The sequence below is a fragment of the Pinus tabuliformis genome, chromosome 8 (genome assembly GCF_031772625.1).
Source record: "Pinus tabuliformis cultivar Carrire ecotype Pingquan chromosome 8, CPIR1, whole genome shotgun sequence".
Classification (NCBI taxonomy): Eukaryota; Viridiplantae; Streptophyta; class Pinopsida; order Pinales; family Pinaceae; genus Pinus; species Pinus tabuliformis.
This window is the reverse complement of record NC_142294.1, coordinates 239,540,946-239,548,797: the sequence shown is the minus strand read 5'-3', so window position 1 is coordinate 239,548,797 and position 7,852 is coordinate 239,540,946. Positions and strand designations below refer to the sequence as shown.

Sequence of the window (7,852 nt, the reverse complement as noted above, 5' to 3'; positions counted from 1 at the left end):
TGAATACGTCATTACATGGGATTGAGTACCGTATCGACCAAATACTTGCCTTAACGTGTCCTAACTTCCAACGTTCACTTTCACCGTTATCGAATTAGGTTTGGATTTTGACATCACACTTTATCCAATCGGACATCTCTATAAATTTTAACGTCGAGTCGAATTTTACATTATGATTTATATAACCTGCTGACTATTAGCGCGGTTGAGATTGTCCCAATTGTTTATTTTCTTCAAATGCCATAAATGGCAATGAAATGTTGAGGAATCAGCAACCCATTCCATCTGCCAATAGATTTAGCTTTTGTTCTCTCGTTGATTGCATCCATTTGCCAATACATTTATTTCTGCTTCTCTGATTGAATATTGCATCGATAAATCAGTGACGATGGCGAAGTATTGTATGAGCCCTTTATTTACTGCTTTATGGATCTTCTTGCATCTGTTAGTAGCAGTTACGACCGCCCGTGATTCGGGCGATGGATTGATAAAATGCTTGCATGACCACGGTTTAAAAAATGTCACGAACATGTCATCGTCTTCTACTTCGGAGTTCGATGTTTTGCTCAATTTTTCCCTGCAAAACCTTCGATTTGCAGAGCCCGGCGTGAGCAAACCTTATGTGATAGTTTTACCACAAAGCAAAGAGCAAGTGAAGAATAGCGTGGTGTGCTGCGTGCAGAACGGGTGGGAAATTCGAGTCCGGAGCGGGGGACACAGCTACGAGGGCCTCTCTTACACCTCCGACGTTCCCTTCGTTCTCATTGATCTGATGAACTTCGACAACGTGCATGTCGACATCAATTCCATGACAGCGTGGGTGGAAGCCGGCGCCACGTTGGGCCAAGTTTATTCTGGGATTGCAAACAAGACCAACAACCATGCATTTCCTGCCGGGATTTGCCCCACTGTTGGCTCCGGCGGCCATATCGCAGGAGGCGGGCTGAGTTTCCTCTCTAGAAAATATGGCGTAGCAGCGGATAATGTGATCGACGCATTGCTCGTTAACGCCTCCGGTGAAATTATGGACAAGAAAGCGATGGGTGATGATGTGTTCTGGGCACTGAGAGGTGGTGGAGGAGGCAGCTGGGGTGTGGTGATTGCCTGGAAAATAAAGCTGGTGAGCGTTCCCACCATTCTCACGGCCTTTCAAGTCTCAAGAACCGGTCGAGACGTGGTGACGGATACCATCCACCGATGGCAATACATCATGCCTTTCGCGGAAGAGGACCTGTTCATGCGTGTGCAGTTCTTTGGAATTAAAGTCGAAGGAGCTGGGACGAAAAGGGATATGAACGCGTCGTTCCAAGGGATGTATCTGGGACGTAAGGAGCAGTTCTTGAAGATTGTGAACATCACCTTCCCGGAGTTGAAGATGGCGGAGAACGAGTGCAGTGAAATGAGCTGGATCGAGTCTACGTCCTTCATCGGAGGGACTGCTAACGTGAGCGAACTGACAAACAGATACTATTCCAACAAAGTCCATTTCAAAATAAAATCAGATATGGCAACAACTCCGCTGTCCAAATCAGGTCTCCAGGGATTGTGGGACATCATGGAAGAAGAGGTGAGCGCGGATGCAATTTTCTCTCCTTTGGGAGGAATTATGGACAGGATTCCTTCCTCTGCGATACCCTTCCCTCACAGAGCTGGAAACATATTCGACATACAGTACGAGGTCGTATGGAACAACAGCAATGACGATGAACACTACCTTAATTATATGCGAAAGCTTTACGCATACATGGCTCCTTATGTTTCTTCTTCTCCCAGATCTGCTTATGTTAATTATTTGGATCTGGATCTGGGCAGTGCAGACAATGGAACTGCCACAGTCACAGAAGCCGAAGCATGGGGTAAGAAGTATTTCCACGACAATTTCGACAGACTTGTGAAGGCCAAAACAGAGGTTGATCCTCAAAACTTTTTCAGAAATTCTCAGAGCATTCCTCCAAGAAATAATTGATTATCCCAAATGTCTAATAATTTTGTTGATTGTAATCCAAAATAAGGCTACAGCTTAAGCCACTTCAGTCCTTAATGGCGTGGCACTCCTTGGAACGCCGAACATCAATTGTGGTGAATTTTATTTTTCGGGATGAATTTGCTTCTTACGCTTTGCAATAAAAATACAGCACGACTGTTATATTTATCACCATGTAGAAAGCAAGAGTGCACGATTAAGTTTTATCAATTTCCAATTTGGGATGAAGTTTATCGGACATTCATGTTTCGGTCTAATTCGCTTCGCTTCTCAGTTACTACGTCAAGTCTTTACCATTTAACATTATGATTTATATAACCTGCTGACTATCAGCGCGATTGAGATTGTCCCGATTGTTTTTCTTCTTCAAATGCCATAAATTTATTATGCCTTCAGAATTGTAATCTACTATAGGTTTTTACATTATTTTCTTTATTATAAGGAACTTTGTAATAGTTCCATTTCAAGGTCGTTGAAATCGCTTAAACAACAATTATTATTATTATTATAGAATCAAAATTATTATTATAAAATCATTATAATTTTATTGATTAGAATCATCTATCCATCACATTTATGCAGGTATAGGTTACAAAAATGAGATCTAGCCAAAATCAGTTTATCTCGTTGAATTAAAATGTGGTTGAAATAGTTAATTTTATTTTGGTTAAAGGGTGGAGATTAGCAGGAGCTGGCTTCCCTTGATCAAAGAAATAAAAATCGCAAGCCAAGTTATCCCTCTCCTTTCTTGTGTCTTCAGTCTTTGCTTTCATTTAGATCTAGGTATAGAATTTCCATTAAATTCTAGAATATATTAATTTCTTTATTGCTATTGAGTAATATATTAATCATTATATTAATTTATTATAAATATTAATTATTTATAATGGTTAATATAATATGATTAATATTAATAATTTAATTAAATTATTTAGGAATTAATATTTCCCTAGATATAAAATTAATTTCATATTAGTATTAATATTCCCTAGGTATAAAATCAATTTCATTTTAGAATTAATATTTCCCTAGATATAAAATTAATTTCATATTAGAATTAATATTAATTTCATTTAGATCTAGGTATAAAATTAATAAAACAAATTAATATTAAAACAAATTAATAAAACAAATTAATATTAAAACAAATTAATACTATATATTAAAACAAATTAATATTATATATATAAAATTAATAAAACAAATTAATATATATAAAAAAAAAATTAAAAACAAATTAATATTAAATTATATAAAATTAATTAAAATTATTTTCATCACTATTTATTATTTCTTTGTTGCTCTTCTGTCATCATCATTCTCATATCCTGATGATGGATCCCATTTGGGATTTGAAACGTTGGTACAAAAATGTTAAAACTGTGGATTCTCCGGTCAATGATTCAAAAAACTTATTGATTCATTAATTTTTTTGAAAGTAGATTTTGAATATAAAAGTTTTTGCGGTAATTTTATATGTTGAAACTCTTTCTATCCCTAGCTATTTCAAGGTTTGTATGTACATTTTATTGTTATAAAAATTTCTCACGATTTATATGAATTTAAAAAAAAAAAAAAATAATTATTACTAAATCTTTTATCTTAAATAAATTTTTATTTTATCTTTTAAAATATATTATCCAAAAAATATTTTCATTTTTGTAATATTCATGTGATCATAAAAACTATTTGTATAGCCACAATTATGTTAATTCTCATGTTTTTTCATTTCTTTAACTTTCAAACTATTAATATTTATATTCTAATTTATTTAGTTATTTTACTCAACATAATAATTAAAAAAAAAAAACACAAAAACTCTTTATAACATGCCTTTTAAGTTTACCTAAAAATCACACTTTTTAAAATACTGCTTTTACAAGATCATCTAAACTTAACAACATAAATCGTAGGAAACCACAAGTTGTCTTTACACATCTTTCAAATAGTTAAAAACAAGCCCAAGACCTTAGACCGGAGACATGAGAATCTTTTTTTAAATTATTGCTTTTAAAAGATCATATAAACTTAACAAAATAAATCCTATGAAGAAAGTCCCACAAGTTGTCTTAAAACATCTTTCAAATAGTTAGAAACAAACCCAACAGCTCACACTAGAGACATGAAAACCTTTTTGAGAAAAGACACATGTAAAATATAAGGATAACAGTTGTAATTTCATATATATGTAATTTATTAAAAAAATATGTTATGATGACCATAATACATAAATTATAAAAGAAGAACATTTTTTAAATTGCGATATAATAAATAGATTTCGTGCTATATTTCACTTGTGTTTTCATTTTATTTTCCATTAAGACGTAAATGTTTACACCAATTCTAATTGTAATTAGGTAAATTCACTTATAATTAGTGAACTTCAATTACAATGGTAATCTCTTCCATATTTACATAAATATATAATGAAATTAGTTGTTCTACCAAAGCTATGGCTTTGTTTTAACAAAACTACCATTCTATTATTGAGTTCTTATTCTATCTACTTTGCTTTTCAAAAACAAGAGGTAGATAAAGAAGTACATCGATAATATCTTTCATGCTTAGCATAAATACAAAAGGAAACTAGCTCTTCAGCCAAAACTCTCTCTGCTCTATCACTGAGTTTTTGTTATTCTATAGTTATTGATTGCGCTGTTGGCTATTGAATTTTGTTGAGAAATTTAGCTTATTCAAGGAAGGATGGCTAGATGGTTCTATGGAAGAAAGGTATGCATCTTATCCTAATAACTCCTCTCTTGCAGGTAGAACTTATGTTTACATGAATCTTGTTGAAAGAATTGGTCATAAGAATGTGTGAGCATGATAAGGCTTCCATGTAATTACTTGATACAAGGAGTAGTGCATGCTTTGGAATGGTTAAGTATCAATACTCATCCATAATATTACATGACTTTGACAGGATGATATAGGATGATATTGGTCAACATCGAATATGGTTTGGAATGGTTAAGTATCAATGCTCATTATGTCGTGGAGATATGGACAATAGTTTTAAGGTACACATGGTTGAGATGTTTATAAGAAATTGTGCACTCATATATATGAGCATGAGAAATGTGAGAAGGAAGACATTAAACATTAAAATTAGTGAGAAAATCTTCAAGGTACATATATTTTTAGAAAAATGAGAAATTTAAATTGAAAACCAAGTTTGAAATGAAAGGTATATAAATAATTTTTATTTTTATTTTTTAACATGCTAACTTCAATTTTCTATGGTTTTGTAATTCTCATATATGGGTAGAATGATTAATAGCTACTCTTAAGGAACTGAGCTTTATTGATTGTGACTTGATTGTCTATTATTTAAGTTTGAAGAAATAATATGATATTTATTGAGTAACTTTTTACTTTTATGGTTAGAAAACTACTTTTTGAAGTTGATTTTAGACTATATTTATTTTTTTCGTCTGACTTTTTTGCTTAATAAGTCATAAACTTATTGAGTCATTAATTTTTCTGAAAGTAGATTTTGAATATAAAAGTTTTGCGGTAAAGTTAAGAAAAGGAAAACAATAATTATTACTAAATCTTTTATCTTAAATAAATTTTTATTTTATTTTTTAAAATATATTATCCATTAAGAAAAGGAAAACAATAATTATTACTAAACCTTTTATCTTAAATAAATTTTTATTTTATCTTTTAAAATATATTATCCATAAAATATTTTCATTTTTTTAATATTCATGTGATAATAAAACTATTTATATAACCGCAATTATGATAATTTTCATGATTGTTCATTTCCTTAACTTTCTTTTTTTTTTTGAAATGGTCGGTTGCTATATATTATATTCTGAGAAAAAAAAAAAAAACAAGGATTTCGGATCCTCTGGTACATAGATTGCGCAAACTGAGAGGGAGCAAGGGGTTTACAAAATGTGGCTGCCCCCTTGGTCCTTAGATTGCTTTTTTTCCTACTGTTAAAGACATCGCTAGTATAGATTTTAATAAAGGAGAATAACAGAAAAATACATTTGAAATTCATTCAGTCAATCATGATGTGTTGGATGTGTCTTGCTGTTGATTCCTCTGGCTTATCCTCTTTGGCTTCATGATTGACACTGGAGGAGCTGGTGGCGATGGCGTTCTTTTCCAACCAGAATTTCAGAGTGGAAAGTGATTCCTCGACATGGCCGCAGCGGTTTGTGAGCTGCTCGAATTGCTCTTGGAGGGAGGTCACCCTATGCATGAAAAGTTGGATTTCTGCTTTATACTTTTCAGTGTTAATGCGGTCCTGTTCAAAATGTCTCCTGCTGTGCTCGTCAAGACGCCTATCGTGCTCTTCTAGTCTTGCATCCAGTAGACCTTGCTTTTCCTCTAACAATGACTGCTGAGTCCTTATTTCTTCTAGCTCAGCTTGTAGATCAGCACAGTGTAAACAATCCTCACTGCGCGCCATTGATGGGAGAAAGATACGATAGTGGAGATAGTTGAAAAAAAAAGTCCAGTGGGCGGGAGAGTTTAGAGCGTTATTTATGCTCTGACTTGGAGACAAGATTTGGAGACGCTGTCAGAGGAGACAATGCTTCCCGCTTCCAGAGCAACAGGAATAGATGGGAGATTGGGCGGAGGATAATTGCACGAGCCAAAAAGAACCAGAGGTCTATAGGAAGAGAGGCAATTGGGGCAGAGGGGGATATCAGAGGTGAGGGCGGAGAAAAGGAGAGAGGAGGGAGCTGGGGAGAGCTCGCTGAAGAGGCGGGAGGTGTGGAGACAGAATAAGAGGGGAGATGCTGTAAACGGCGGGCAGAGACGGTGAGAGGAGGGCGCAGAATGAGAGGATGGAGGAGCAGCTAAATGAGCCGCCCTGCAGAAAAGGGCTTGGGCTTTCCTGAGTAACACCCTGCAGAGACTAGCTTGGGCATTCCTGAAAAACACCGCAACAGAAGTTAAAATGAATTTAAACAAAATAGAATGGGGCGATACCAGAGTATTGTTTCTCCTAAGATTCTGAGTAAAAGCGCCTGCTTCAAACCGATGTTGCTGCTCTGTCGCTTGATCTTGATTGACAAATCTTTGCTTGCTGTTGCCCACATTTATAGGTTGGATCCAACAATGGATAGCATGCCTAGCTGGAGTCGGACTCTCAGAAATGGTGAGATATTTTCCCAAATCTTTCATGCAATCTCCATTTGCTGTATTTTCAGTCCTTATGCCGGCGCTGTATTGATTTATTTTTCCTTGATGACAGGTGATTCTCTCTATCGAGGCTCGGATTTGACTGTTTATGCATATTATGCTCTCTGCAATTTGTCCTGCTACTGTGGAGACCATGCCCTTCGCACACTTGATGATCATGCGAATCTGGGCGGTGCCAGGATTTTCCTGAGTCATGGCAGGGGTTGAAAAGTTTCTCTATTGTTGTGCCTTAGCGCACCTTCCTGCTTTCCCACTGCATTATTCGCGTGCTTGTCTTCTTCCATATTTAGCGTGCGAAGAATGTGATAGAGTTTGACGTTTTCAAAATGTTTAAGGAGGAGTTTTATTCGCTCAATGTGTTGCTGGAGATTGCTGTTAGGAGATCGCTGATTGTAATTCATGAGGTGAATAAGAATTGAAGAGTCTCCAAAAACTAGTGCCTTTCTGATACCCATATTTTTTAATTGTAACAGACCTTGATAAAGGGCTAAAGCCTCTGCATTGTTGTTTGTTTTTCTTCCCAAGCTCCATTCATAACTGCAGATTTCATCCCCTGACTCGTTTAATATTACTCCTCCCGCTCCTGCTGGTCCTGGGTTGGACTTTGATGCACCATCGAAGTATAGAGTTGGACAGTTACTGCTCTGAATCCACATCTTATAATCCTGAATTGGGAGTCTAATTTCCCACTCCCTGATT

General features: G+C 35.2%; 1 pseudogene; it reads left to right on the top strand.

Annotated features, from left to right (window-relative positions):
• The first annotated feature begins 215 nt into the window (after window positions 1-215).
• LOC149235025 (berberine bridge enzyme-like D-2 pseudogene) lies at window positions 216-2,158 on the top strand (annotated as a pseudogene).
• The last annotated feature ends 5,694 nt before the right edge of the window (window positions 2,159-7,852 follow it).